Raw genomic sequence first — 14,859 nt, 5'->3', positions numbered from 1 at the left:
ACAAGTCTTCCGCTTCGGCTCTGGGACTGTTGCCATCTCTATCAGTGAACAGACTCTGGAATGTACCTGAGAAATGATATGCATGCAGAGATTAGCTCTTTTTTTTTTTTTTCAATTCTTTTTTTTTATTTACTTATTTTTTTGAAAATAAACATGCTATGATGCAAATGATGCAGACAAGACTGGCTGGCTACGCATCTCAGAACACAAGATCGAAGCTTCGGTTTAAACTCGGAACCCCAAATCCATCTGAAACCCAAAGTCATCTGAGAAACTGTCATCTGAACCCATAGTCACCAACAGGACCACAAGTCACCAACGGTACCTGTAATAATGATCAATCCCTCCCCACTCACGGGTGTCGTCTAGGCCAGGGTAAGGTCGAGAGAAACGCAACATAAATAACCTTTCACAGAATATCATCATATACACACCCGAAGTATGCAACGATAATATCCCACCAGGGTCTGAACTGGTCGTGATATCAATGTTCCGCTAAGTGGCGTAATACCACCCGCTTCCCATGAATCACTCTATTCCTAAGTATCCTAGATTTCACTCATGGCCTGGGTATTGGGCCTTTTACCTCAAGTAACTCCCACCCCAACAGAGAGAAACAGACAACCAGCCAGCCAGATGAACAATGAATATGAATGAATGCAAACATAAATGCAAACATAAATGCACACAATAAATAAATGAATGCAATAAATAAAACAGCAGAAGCAACCAAAACCCTAACCTAGAGAGCGCTAGGAGAGACTCGCTTAAGGAAGATGGACCAGCAAGAGGTCAACTTCTCTATGTCCCCAGCAGAGTTGCCATCTGTCGCATTACGCGAAAAACCGGCGGGAAACGAAGACAACAGAGCCGCCACCGTGCGTTATTTATCCCAAATGAGGGAAAGGAAACGCTCGAAGTAAACCTGGAAAGAACATGGTCTCGCGACCAAAGAGAATGGGATCGGGAGTCGGTTATGCGAAGGGAAGGTATTAGCACCCCTACGTATCCGTCGTACTCGACGGGATCCACGCACAAAAGGAAGGAATATGGTTGCTAAAACACTGCTCACAAACAAACGCACTGGCTGAAAGAGACACAAGAAAACACACGAAACTAACTCGGCAGGATATCGCATCCTGGGCCTACGTAGTCTATCAGGCATAGACATCAGAGTCGACGTAGTTCGGACTAGGGAAATGTGCTCGCTAGGATGTCGCATCCTATGCATACGTATCTTCTCGGACTGGAGAAGAATCAGAGCACTCGTAGCTCGGCTCACGCACGCCAAACAAACAAACACGGGAAATCGACTGCCAATCGCTGGACTTACGCCAAACTCCACACAAACAGGCAAACATGGAGACCGAATGCCAATCGCTGGACTTACATCAAACTCCGAACCAAACACACGCACACAAAGGAAACCGACTGCCAATCGCTGGGCTTACGTCAGACTCCAACAAAGAAACTGGAAACCGAATGCCAATCGCTGGACTTATATCGGACTCCAACCAGAAAGGGAGAAACAACCCACACAAACAAAACAAAAGGGCGCCCGGAGAGATCAGCTCATCTCCTGCCTACGTACCTCATCTGGTATGAGGATCAGGGCGACGTAGTTCCCCTACGCAGGGACAAAGGACTAGCCTAACCAGATAACAGAGGGAGACACAACTAGGGAGACTAACTCAAGCCTAGATGTTATCATGCATATCATCCCTAAGTTAAGGTTGCTATCTAACTTGCATAGGGAGCAAGCTAACTAAACATGACTTGCATAGGAAGCAAGCCAAACTAACCCTAACTTGCACAGGAAGCAAGCTAAACTAAAAAAGCACAAACACCAAAAGCACAAATAGCACACACTATATGCAATCAGTTGGCTCAATCAAGGTTAGGTTTTAGTCGAGGGTTCATATCAACCTCGACAAACAAACCACTGTAACAGGGTAATGTTAGCTCTTAACCCTAACATTGAGAGTTAGGGTGAAGCAGATGAAAGGTGAGTGAAGATGAGACTTCATAGCTTTTATCCCTGGCCTGGGAGAGCTTCAGACAATGAAGTGTGGGTCCAGAAAGTCGGAACCCTTCTACACTTATGACTGACACAATGTACAATGATCTTGGGTTAGTATCTGCAATGCATCAACACAGTAGTGTGAGCAAAGCAGATGACACACAGAATAGCAGGGGATGGATTGCACATCCCTTGTATTTGCCAATGCCTCTTCACTTAGGAGGTCTTTGAATATGTACAAGGACAAAGGTAAACAAACACAAACATTGCCTCTTAAGGAGGACTTCAGACAGGTGCCTGACCAGATAACAGGCCAGGTCTTCCAGACTACACGGAGAAGAGATGTTATACCTCAGTGCTTAAGCTATCAAGAAAAGCAAAAGCAAGTTCACAAGGGAACTAGAGCAACTAAGGTACCTGAAAACAATCCAACATAATCAGTACACCAGACAAACAAAAAGTCAAACAGACAATGGTCAACAATTAACTGTACAGTCAAACAACAATCAAGCAAAACAATGCACAAAGGTGCAAGCCACAAGGCCTAGGTACAAGTCTCAAAACCTACAAAACAAACTCAAGGTTAGTCATAAACAAGCAATGGACCAACTCCAATTGAGTGCACATCATCAAGTATAAGCAATTGTGCTCTTTGACCTGAAACAAAGCTCAAACATTAAGCACTAACCACTAGGACAAGGCCTAGGGTCAAAATGGGAGCAATAAACCAAAACAGAACATGAAACTTATCAAGAACCAAGCTCAATCAATTAGGAACAAACTCCAAGTTGTCTCACATTCATATCATCAACCAATATCATTTCATGAGACAAAGAGTACAAAGCATGCAATTTAGAACCTCATAGGACCAAACAGAAAGATTCAATTCAAATCAACTCACAAACATTTCAATAAATCCCCAAAACATTCATAGTCAAACAGAACACATCAAAGGATCATCACACCAAATCTCAATTCATTTGGACCAAGGGAAGCAAGTCAAATAAAATCCATAAGGCAAGGCATGTTCAAACAAGCTCATACAAGGCACCAAATCATACATCAACTTCAAGCAAGCATAAAACAGAATTGGCATAAGATAAATGAACCAAATCAAAGCCATGACAAACTTCAAGGTGTCTAGAATACACATGCAAAGTTTCAGGTCCATCCAATAAACAACAAGAATTTCACAAATCAAATAAGATCATGACTCACAAAAAGTCCACAATTGGTCAAACAGAAAAGAAATTCTCAAACAAATTGGAAATGCACTCAAATATCCACAAAAATTCACATTCAAACTTAACCTCCAGAAGAGTCTACATGCAAAAATTCAGTTTATTTCAAGTTCATATGGCATGGTTAAGAAATTCCACAAGTTGGACAAGAAATGGTGTGACACAAATTGTCACACCTCCAATGAACAGAGCATATCTCACAAACCAGAAATGCAAAAATCACAAAATCTATACCAAAATGCTCCTAATATTGTCTAGTTTATGCATGCAAAATTTCAAGAATTTTGGATTAAGTATCATCATTTCATGATCAAAATAGCAAGCAAGGTGCATGAAAGAACACATGTGAACAAACCCTAGGCAATTTAAACATCCAGGCGTGCACAATTTTGGTAAAAATCATTATAAAATAGTAGACATGATAAGGAACATGTTAGAAAAAATATCATGTGAATTGGACAATTAATTAGGGAGATATGGATTTTCTAATGTGGAGAAAAAATAAAAAAACATGTGGAAATGCATATGAACATGTGAAGCATATGGTGAGAAAATGCCAAAGCCAAGATGAGAAACCGCCGGCGCCAGGACTCGAACCGCGTTCGAATTCAAACAGGGCGCCACTTAAGTGAAACGCCGCGTTTCACTTAAGTGCGTGGCGTGATCTGATTGGTGCATGGCTCACAAACAAAGAAAATCATGCAAACACACGGCCAGTGGATCAAACACGAGTTATGGGCAAGGAAATTAGGGTTCATCATCACATTCATGCGTTCTTCATCAAATTTCCAGGCTATGAACATTTTGTCACCAAAATCAACAAACAGCATACCATTGTGTTCATCTTCTAATGCACATCAATAATCTAACATTGGTTTAACCTAATTCATGCTAACAAATCCGGATCGAGCAAAATAAGTTTCACACATCACAATTAAAATCAACATAACTTTCTTAATACTTGATGAAATTCCACGATTCAAAGTGCAGTACAATCAGCATGGCAAGATCTATGATAAGCATATCAACATTTTAACATTTGCAAGATTCGAATTCCGACCTGATTTGAAGAGCAGAAATGGATTTGAGGTTTCCAGGACTTGTAAGGCTGAAACAGCAACTCTTTGATGCTCAAGTTGATGAAAGGATGATGGATTGTGGCTCAAAGATGCTTGATGTAGCTCAAAAATGCAACTACCATTGATAGAGCTTGATGTAACAGTCCACGATTCTGCTCAACAGTGGTGATTTCTTGCTTCAATTCAACTCCAATAGGCTTGTGTATGTTGGAACAACAAAGATCAATGCCAGTTCTATGAAGATTTTGCAGAAAAGATGAAGAGAAAAAGTTGAGAGAATTTGCAATTAGATCTAGATCTGAGTAGAAATGAAATGCTAATGTGTTTTCTGTTTTGATTATGCATATATACCATCTGTTAATGATCTTTGCTAATCAAGATTAAGCCAAGCCTTGGTAATTAGTGAAATGAGTGTTTATGTGCAAATTGCTAATTCACCTCATGTGCATGGAGTGCATGCTACAGTACACGAAATTGGGCCTAAATCCACTCAAAACTCTATTTGTAAGCCAATGGAAATGTTGCCAAGTGTAAACAATGCATTATTTTAGGATTTGAACATTCTATCCAAAAAGTCAAGTGAAAAATCAAATAATTTTGTGATGAAAATGCATGACTTGTGATGCATGATTTGGATAGTGCATGTTAAGACATGAATGTGCAAAAAAAGAACCACTCCATTTGGCCATTTGGTTCAAAAGTTATGCATGTTTGAACTTCAAATTTCCTTGACAATGATTTGATCATAACTTGCCAACCACACATGAGAAATGGATGTTTTTGGACTTTTTGGAAATGGGAGAACAAGATCTTCAACTTTCATGTTGGACAAAATTTCATTTGAAGCTTGCTTGATGATGTAAACTTGAGACGAAAACCTTTCTATTTTTGGCAATTTCCAATTACAGGTCACTTACTATTTTTGGCAAGTTTTCATCTGACCTCAAATTCTTCAATGTTGATCTTTGTAATGTCAAATGAGACTTGTATGGACATGAATAAGGCCTCTCTAACCATCTCCCACCTTCAAATCCATGATTTCAAGCATAGTTGACCACAGTTGACTTTCTAGGGTTTCATATGAAATTCAGCTTGACTGTTGAGCTTTGATCATCCAATCCTTGGCCAAACCACTTCAAAATGATCCCTAGGTCATGTGAACTTGATGAACCAACCATAGGGCTTTGCTTCAATAAGAATTGCACTTGCTTGCTTGCTTGACTAGATCTCCTGACCAGTTGACCTAATCTTGTCTGATGACTTGCACTAGGCAGATGGACAATGCAATGCTATACAGTTGACAATGTAATGTTAATGACCTAAAATGAAAATGTATGCACGAAATGGGAGGTGCAAATTTGAGGTGCTACACTTTCATCTCTGTGTTTCAATAACTCTTTTTACTACTTCGATTAGCCGTACACTTCTGGCGTGTCAAGTTTTTGGCGCCATTGTCGGGGATCAACTGTGCTTGATATTGCATTTCTATTTAGTCACCGTATATACTAGAGTTTTATTATATTTTCTTTTGTTGTAGTTCGTTCACTGTCCTTGTATACGAAGAACTCACTCTGGTGAGAATTTAGTCGCCCATGTGAATGAAATTGAGCGCTTCTTATATGAGAGACGCCGAAATCTAAGACACTAAGAGACGAGTAAACCGGGAGTTGACACTAAGCCTCAAGGATTATGTGATTCCTACTGAAGATGAACCACGTTATAGTATTTTGCACCCGCCGATAGCGACGAATAATTATGAACTTAAACCGTCTTTGATAGGTATGGTCCAACAAAACCAATTTTCAAGGTTGCCTTCAGAACACCCAAACCTACATATGTCTATCTTTGTTAATAAATGTGGTACTATAAAGGCTAATGGCATTGACCAAAATTCCATCTTCCTCGGGTTATTCCCTTTCTCGTTAAGAGATCGTGCTCGGGCTTAGCTTCAATCCTTTCCTTCCCATTCAATAACCTCATAGGCTCGGTTAAAAGTTACCATTCTTGTGTGGTATTTTCCGCAAAGCAAAAAGGACCAAGTAAGGAATGAGATTAATAATTTTATACCGGAGGAGGTGGAATCTTTGTTTGACGTCTGGGATTGTTAAAAAGACTTATTGATATTGTGCCCATTCCACGGGCTTCAAAATGAATGATTATTCATACATTCTATAATGGTCTCCTTTACTCCACAAGGATGACCTTAGATGCGGCTTTTGGCGGAGCCCTCGTGAATAGCCTACGAGCTATGGCATATAATTTAATATAAGATATGGATAAGAATCACCACTCATGGGGAAGAATGCGACAAGTTGCAGGAAGCGATGTTGCGATCGTGAGCCTCAACCTTCTCTTTATTCTTTTGCTTGGTTTGTTCCAACTCCATTGCCTTATTGGTGTATTCGGTAGCAGCATCCCAAGTTGCAGCCTCAGAACCAGACTTTTTCTCTATTTCCCCTGTAAGGTGAGGTAGCAACTTATGATCTGCAACAACTTGGTCGATCATGGTTCGTATCTCTAGAATAACGTTCACCACTTCGGGGGAAGCCTCTAGCAAGTCAACCAGGCTAAGAAGAGCTTTCAGAGTTAAAGGGGTAGAAGGATCATCCAGCAGTAACAGAAACAAGTCACCCTTAAAGACTTTGTCTTTGATTTTAGAAAGGATTTCGCCCGCGGGAGTACTCGAAGGCTGATCTTCTGACACTGAAGTGTTATGGCTTTGGTCAGAAGAACTCTCCCTGCAATTTAGCATCGCCTTTAAATACTCAAGTGGATGACTTCGCTTCAAGATAGCCAATTTTTCTACAGAAAGGGCACCAATGCTACTCGACGAAAACTCCAATCGTCGGATTGTCAGCCACCACAGGGGTTTGAGTTAAAGCATGTTCTTCACCTGCACTGGCTCTTCCTTCTGTTTGGCCTTCGACATTATTAGGGTTAGTCGCAAGATTTCCTTCAGTCGCTTCCTCTACAACCATGTCTTAGATGCCCCATCCTTCTCCCTAGGGATCATTCATTCCTTCAGTTGTATGTAGACCAGTCCCAGGGGTTTCCTCATCCTTAGCTAGCTCATCCTCAGCCATAGGGACTGGATCACCTTGGGCCTCATTTCTTTGCTTGAATCAGTTTCATGACCAGAGTCACTGGTATGAGAATGTTGAGTAGTGGTTTTTGGTGGAGAAGCGTCGAGGTCACCGGGTGGAGGCTGCTTAATCTCGCTTATGGACCCCTTTTCAGAGGATGGTCGATAAGTAGGTTCGCTAGCGCTGTTCAAAACATCAGGCACAAAGATAGGCTTGGAGGAAGCAATTTTCTTGGGAAGAATGACAGTGCTCACGTCACCCTAAAATCAATACAATCAGAAGATATAAATGATTAAAAGAGGAAAGCAAGTTAAATAAAGTGAAGAGAAGTGTGTGGTACCTTATAAACTTCGACCCCGGGGCTAGAATTATTGCTCTCACTTTGAGTCTCTGCTACTCTTGCCATTTCCTCAGGAGTAGGTTCTTGGATAACAAGTGTAGCGGGCCTTTTTCTTGGAAGTTTGATTGGTGGTTGATTCGAAGCATCGATGGATTTCGGCTTTGACTTCCTTTTTCTAGAAGTGAGGTCAAGAACAGGCGACAAGTCGTCTTCGTCAGAATCTACGATGATGGGGGAAACATCATGTATTTGGATTCTTAGGGGACTCACCGGAGGTTTTCGAGCAACCTGAGCCAAGAATTAAGTGTTATATCATCAATGTATAACAAGGATAAAGGAACAAGGAAAGAGAGGTACCTTTGCAGGCTTTCTACTTCCTTCGGCCTTCGAGTCGATGGGTCTTTTGTTGGTTTGTTTTTGGGGGGGATCTTGATAGCTATACAAAAACAATAAGAAATGGTCAGCGTTAGCTAAAAACAAATAGCATGTCAAAGGGAATATACTTCGAGGGAAGCCCCCTGTATCACACCTTCATATATATCCGATTCGATTCGGACATCTTCGATTCCTATATGAAGATGCCCTTGGAAACTTCCTAAAGTGTGCTTAGTCGTAACCACCCGCTGAGCCTTTTTCTGAGATTGTTGTCAGAGGATTTTAATAGAGTCTCCACAAATGAATCAATTTGGAAATGTGGGGGAAAGAGCCACTCCGAAGTCAGCATTTGGCAGTGGAGGAAACTTTGGGGGAAATAGTTCAAGAGCCATTTCGTAGCGTTTCTCGTGAGGAACGTATGAGGGAATCTTTAAGGTTTCTATTTTCTTTGAAAATTTCTCTTTGAACGTAACAGTTGCTTCGCGGATGGTTCGACTAAGATCATCAGGTCGATAGGCAGTTTCAAAGTAGTTTTGAAAAGCTTGAATTTCTTTTATAAGCGTATAAGTACCTTTCTTGGTTTTTTCCTGCACAAGAAGAAAAGCTTTGTCAAACAGTTGAATAAAGGAAGTAACGTCGCAGAATTCCTCGATGTAATACTTAGCTCACCACTTCCCAAATTCTCGACTGCAAAGGAAGCTAGGCTCAAAATGGAATAGAGTCAACCGGGTTCTGCCAGTATACTTGGCTATTTGTTTGAGAGCCATAGTTTTAGTATGAACGACATTATGAAGGAGGAGGTTACTCTTCTTGTCGTACAGGCACTTCGGGAGGACCTGAACCAACCTAAAATGTCGAGCAACAAGGTTGGGCTGGTAAGTTATCAACGTAACTTGTACCTTCAAAGGGTCAAATCGAAGAGTGGGGATCCTAGGAGTCAAGAAGGCTTCCCAAAATAGCAAGGAGTATGTCTCTTATTTTTTAGATGGAGAGGGGAAAGTCCTAGTAAACCACTTAGGGCCAACTTTCCTGAAAGCGAATGGAGCCATACTCGAAATAAATGTATGAAGTTTAGCAAACATCATGATATAACTCATGAAAGTTGGTTGGAGAGCTTGTCCTTCATCCTTAGGGGCTAGTTGAGCTAGCCTTGGTCCTTCGACCCTCCTATGTCGGATTCCTTCAGCATCCTCGTCGACGAGGCCCTTGTTTAATAGATTGGCCTCGAAGGTGGCATTAAGCCAAAGTTGTAATAACCAAAAGGGGCCAGACAACAAAAGGTTCCCTTTGTCCCCCAGATTCTTCAGTTGAGCCACTTCGTCGCTCAATGATTCGTAAAGGCTTGCTAGAATCATCTCACTTAAGCAGACGTCATGCCCCGCATGCAGTTGGTTAGCCAGGGTGAGATATTTTTTGGCAACTTGTAATGATTTAGAGCAGAATGCGGAGTGTGACAGCCACAAAGCCAAAAAAAATTATATGCTCCACGACGGAGATAATTTTAGTATCTTTATCACGGTAGTGGGCTATGTGTGTTGAATATGTCGCTCTTGTAGTCGAAAAGGCAATAGTATCTATGGAATCAATATTAGGATCGTAGGTGTGACCAGTGGGTTTCATCCTTGTGATAGCGGCCATGTCGAAAAGAGTGGGTGTGACCATTCCACAAAGAAGATGGAAGGTATAATGTGTGTTGTCCCAGAAGTACAACGAAGAAATTAACATAGGGTTACTATAATCCAAATCCAATTTCGACATCATAATGAGGTTATATATCCCTATATCTTTCCAAGCCTGAGCTTTTTGTTTCTCTATCTTGTTTAACCAATTGGAGTAATCAGTGGGATCTTTAAAAGTTGGGGTGGCACGGAAGGCTCTAAAACCATTGTTCATAAACCTCAAATCTATAGTGTCTTCAGCCTGAGTGTTTTCGGTAGAGGAAATCCTAGGGTTTCTAGCCTGTCCTATGGGTTTGCATTTATGGTAAGACGGAAAAAGCTCTCTAAGTTTGTTGGTATCAGCGTCTAAATATGCTAAAGGTCCAGATAAGGCATGAGTTATATTAGAGACAGAAACAGGAATAAGTACCTAAGAAGCATAAATCCCGCGCTGCTTCTCTGTCTGAGGTTCTGGTAGGTACTGACGATTGCCAACTGCAAGTGGAGCGGATAGCGTAGCAAATGGAGGAAGCTCAGAGATCTTCTTCGGGGCTTTGGACATGTTGGCGGTAGTTTTGAAAGAGACTCTTGTTCCCTTGAGAGCTTTCTTTAAAGCGTCTATTGTTAAGGTTTGGAGACAAAATCTGGGTTTCATTTAGAAGATATTGGGAGAAAGGAGGGTTTGAATGTTTGAAGATTCAGAGAATGTGAGAAAGTTTTGAAATGGGTAAGTAATTGGGTTTTATAGGCCTGCGGGGAGACGTTTCAAATCAACATTAATGGTGGACAAGTTAATGGGACACGTGTATCCCTTAGCAGTGTAGTGAAAATGGCAATTAATGTTATAGCCCATGATTTCCTAGAAGCTAGGAAACGTGATGAGTAAAAAAGATTATGTTGTAGGCTGAAAAGACGTGGGTAGGAAAAACAATGATGACGCTGACGTCACCAGACAAGTGGAGGAACTAAAAAGTTTTTTGCCAATATTGAGACACCTGGCATAATATCAGTCATTGAGGCGTCGAAGTAAGGTCTCAAAAAATGTCTTTCTCTCTCGTGTGTCGAAAATGACATTTTTGGGGGGCAATCTGTTAGCTCAAATTTTTGACCCCCACCCCAAATTACCAAAATTGGAAAATATGCACAGCTGGTTTCGACCAAGAAGTGATTCAACCAGCTGGGGGTAGATCGGCTTAGCTGCTTGAATAAAGATCAAGCTCATAGCTGAAATTTTGGAGCAGTTCCTTGAGGAGTGGTTAGAAAACGGTTTTCGATCAGAGATTTGAAATTTAACTAAAGGAGGGAAGATCACCTTCATCAGAAACCGCAAGGATACGCGTGGAGCAGAGTGAGAAAATGCACGCATGCAGGGCGCCACGTGTATCAACGTGATTGAAGGACCATCAAAACTGTTATTTCGATCCAGTATAAATATAGGGTCTTAGTGTTAGGAAAGTGTGTGTCAAATTGTGTACAAAATCTATAAATTTATTAAGTATTCATGTGAAGAAGAACTGTAAAATGCAGAATATACGTTGTCTACACCATTGTTTAATCATTTCAAAGCATTATAAATTTTTCTTTACTTTCTCTTCATAAACACTCTTCCTTGTTCTTTACTTTCAAACACTTTATTTTTACTTTGTCATTTGCAAATTTAAAGATCCTTTAGTTCCTTTCCTTACCTTAAACTTTTACCTTACAGTCTTAAGATTCCAGAGCTTACAAACTTTTTTGATTATTTTCAAGCCTTTTACAATTCTCGTCGTTTACTTCATTTTTCTTTACTAGTTCTAAACGCTAATTTAAGACTTTTCTTTTTGTTCAAGTCACTCTTTTGTCCTTAGTTTTCTTTAAAACTTTGATCTGACGTTTAGTTTGATCATTTATTACTATTACGTTTATGAGACACTTAGCTAATGTCCTAGGATCAATCTGATCGATCCTGTGAGTGACCAAATTTAGAAATTTGGAAGATCAGCGGTTGTTTACCAATTTTCAAGGTAAACAGCCTATAACACTAAAGATAGCAGTTCTGAATCTAGTGTGATCAAGAAACGTTTGTTTCTCAGATCTAGAGATTATGGAAAAGTGAAGAACATGGAAATTGAGTATAAAATCCTGTTTAGAATCTTGATTGGATGCTTGATTCCAAGAGAAGGAAGCACTTGTCAAATCTCTTAGGATCACAAGCACTTCATCTATTTTTTTGTCAACCAGGAGATGATCAACCTTTATGCATACATCTTCCATCATATGTGTGAGGCTATCAAGGAAATCACAAAACATAATAAGAAGAATATCCCTTATGCAAGGCTTCTTTCTGAACTAGTTCATCAAAGTAGGTTGATTGAGACTCTGATGAGTTTTGGTGCTAATGAAGACATGAAGGGAATATATGGGAATATTCTCTTAGTTGATGTGCTGGGGAATGTGAATATTATCAAGAAGAAAGATTTGATTCAACCTTCTGCAAGCCTCTGGATCATGAATGACAAGACTGCATATATTGATGACTTCCTAGCCATCTCCAAGTTGGATAATCCTGAATTTATTAAGGAATACATCAAGATGACCAGGGAAGAGACTGGAGTCACTATGATCATGAAGGAAATTAATGAAGCTCCTGAAGGCAATGTATACATACCTTCAAGAAAAAGGAAGTGAGTTGCTTTTGAGTCTGAAAAGGTGGTTCATAAGCCACCCAAGAGGAAGGTTGTACCTCAGACAGAAGTTCAAAAGAAGGTTCAAGAAGTGGCCTCTACAAATGTCTTAATTCCTATCAAGACTAAGAGTATATCCAATGGCAAGACACCTTAGAAGACAACCATTTTTGAACTGTCTGTTAAGAAGAAGAAGCTGAGGAAGATGGTGTTGCCATAAGTTGATGAAGAAGAAGAAGAACATGAACAACCTCTTTTTCAGAGATCCAAGGTTGTGAAAGAAGGGGCAAGATTTATTGCATCTGCTTTGCTCAATTAGGCTATGGAGAAGACTTCTATTGCTGAAGCTTTATTGAAGCAAGTAGAAGTTGAAGTTTAGGAAAAAAGTTATGGAGAAGGAAGTTGAGAGTCCTTCTAATGTTGGTACTTTTGTTGTGTTAGAAGAAGTTACTGCTCAGACTCTTGAGACCATCGAAGAAGAAGAATAACCTGCTTTAGATACTATAGAGTTTGTCTCTACAGGTAATCATTTGTATTATATCTCAGATAATAACTTAAATTCTTCCAATTCCCCTCTCATGACTAAATCACCAACACCAACACCACCTCAATCATCTAAACCCTTATCAGAACACACACCTTCACCAAAACATGACCATAACTTATCTATGGGTCTTATCATATCATCTCATAAACCAAACTATGAATCTGATTCTCTTAACATTGGTCATATGCTAAGGAATTTTCTCAACAAGAAAATATCCCTACATAATTTGTCCTAGAGGATTTAATAAGTCACCTAGTTGGTGAATTACCTTCAAATGAAAACCAGTTAGCATACATTTCTGATTTAGAACACCCAATACCCATTAACAATATGCTTGAACCACCCATTGAGGATTCTAATGCTAAGTCTTCTAGTTCTAGCTCAAGTTATGATGTTGGTGAATCAGAATTAAGTCCTCTCAATTAGGGGTGTTCATAGTTTGGATTTTTCCCTATTCAAACCATATCCACATATTAACCAATATAATGGGTTGGATTTAGAACCATTTTTTAAAACCGGTTTAAGAAAAACATAACTGGTTTCATAACCAGTTTTTAAACAATTAACCAGATTGTTTAAAATTTAGTACACTCAATTATCAAATTATCAAATTGTTAAGGTGAAAGTAAATTGATTAAAAATTATTTGGTTAAACTTATTCTATTTAAAAGTTTAACGGCAAAACAAATCAAACTTTTATAAAAGTTATAGAGACACGTTTGTTCCCAGTTTAAATATATATATATATATATATATATATATATATATATATATATATATATATATATATATATATATATATATATATATATATATATATATATAAGTTTGTCTATCACTTGTGGCAACAAAAGCAATAAAACATCTACTAATAATTTGTTTAAAATGTAATTATAAAGACCACATTTACATTAGAAGTCATTGATAGCAAATTGCAATTTAAAATCAATTTACATTAAAGTTGTGATGTTAAAATGAAATGAGTCGGTAAAAATTTGGTTACGAATAGCTTTTTTTAAATCGGTTATAAAGTCAAATTAAATTTTAAAATTTTAAATGGATGCAATAATAACCACATATTATATATTCTGGTTTTTTCAATATGATTTGGATATGGTTATGGATTGGTTTCTCAAAATTGGATATTTTGCACAACATTACTCTCAATATCATCCCTCTTGAAACCACACCTTATGTTGAACATATCCAATCAAACCTTGTTCAGGCTGAAATTCCAGTTCAATCTAAAATTGATCAAGAAGTCCAAGATCAACCAATATCAGAACCACAAAACCTACCTCAACCTGAACATGAAATTCCAACCCAAACTAGTCTTGAACCTCAACCAAATATTGTTCATTCTCAACCTGACATTGAAACTCAAAACTAGTTTGAACAAGTGACTCAAAACTGACCTCCATCAGATTCCACAAATGACCAAACTATTCCAAAACCATATCTTGACCAACATTTTGAACCATATGACCCTCATTTCTCACCTTCTAGGGAATACGATATTGTGTATGAATCTGACACAATAGCTTTATCTAGCCCCTCTACACCTTACCAAAATATAAACCTAAATCTTTCACCTCACATAAAATACCAAATGAAAGAGTTTAAGACTGTTATTTTTTATAGAGTTCATAATTTGGTTGCTGAGAGGCTCATTGCATCTGATCCCATAACATGTGTAGCTAAATGGGTCTCTCTCAAAACCTATGTGGACATATTTCTATATAACCTAGAGTCTTTCTCATATAATTATGTAGCTTATTCTAGTCAGAAGCTTGACCACTTGGAGGAGAAGTTGAATTTTATTGCTGCCAAACAAGAAGAAATGGATGTTCAGA

The sequence above is a fragment of the Lathyrus oleraceus genome, chromosome 4 (genome assembly GCF_024323335.1).
Source record: "Lathyrus oleraceus cultivar Zhongwan6 chromosome 4, CAAS_Psat_ZW6_1.0, whole genome shotgun sequence".
NCBI lineage: Eukaryota > Viridiplantae > Streptophyta > Magnoliopsida > Fabales > Fabaceae > Lathyrus > Lathyrus oleraceus.
This window is presented reverse-complemented; position numbering follows the sequence as displayed.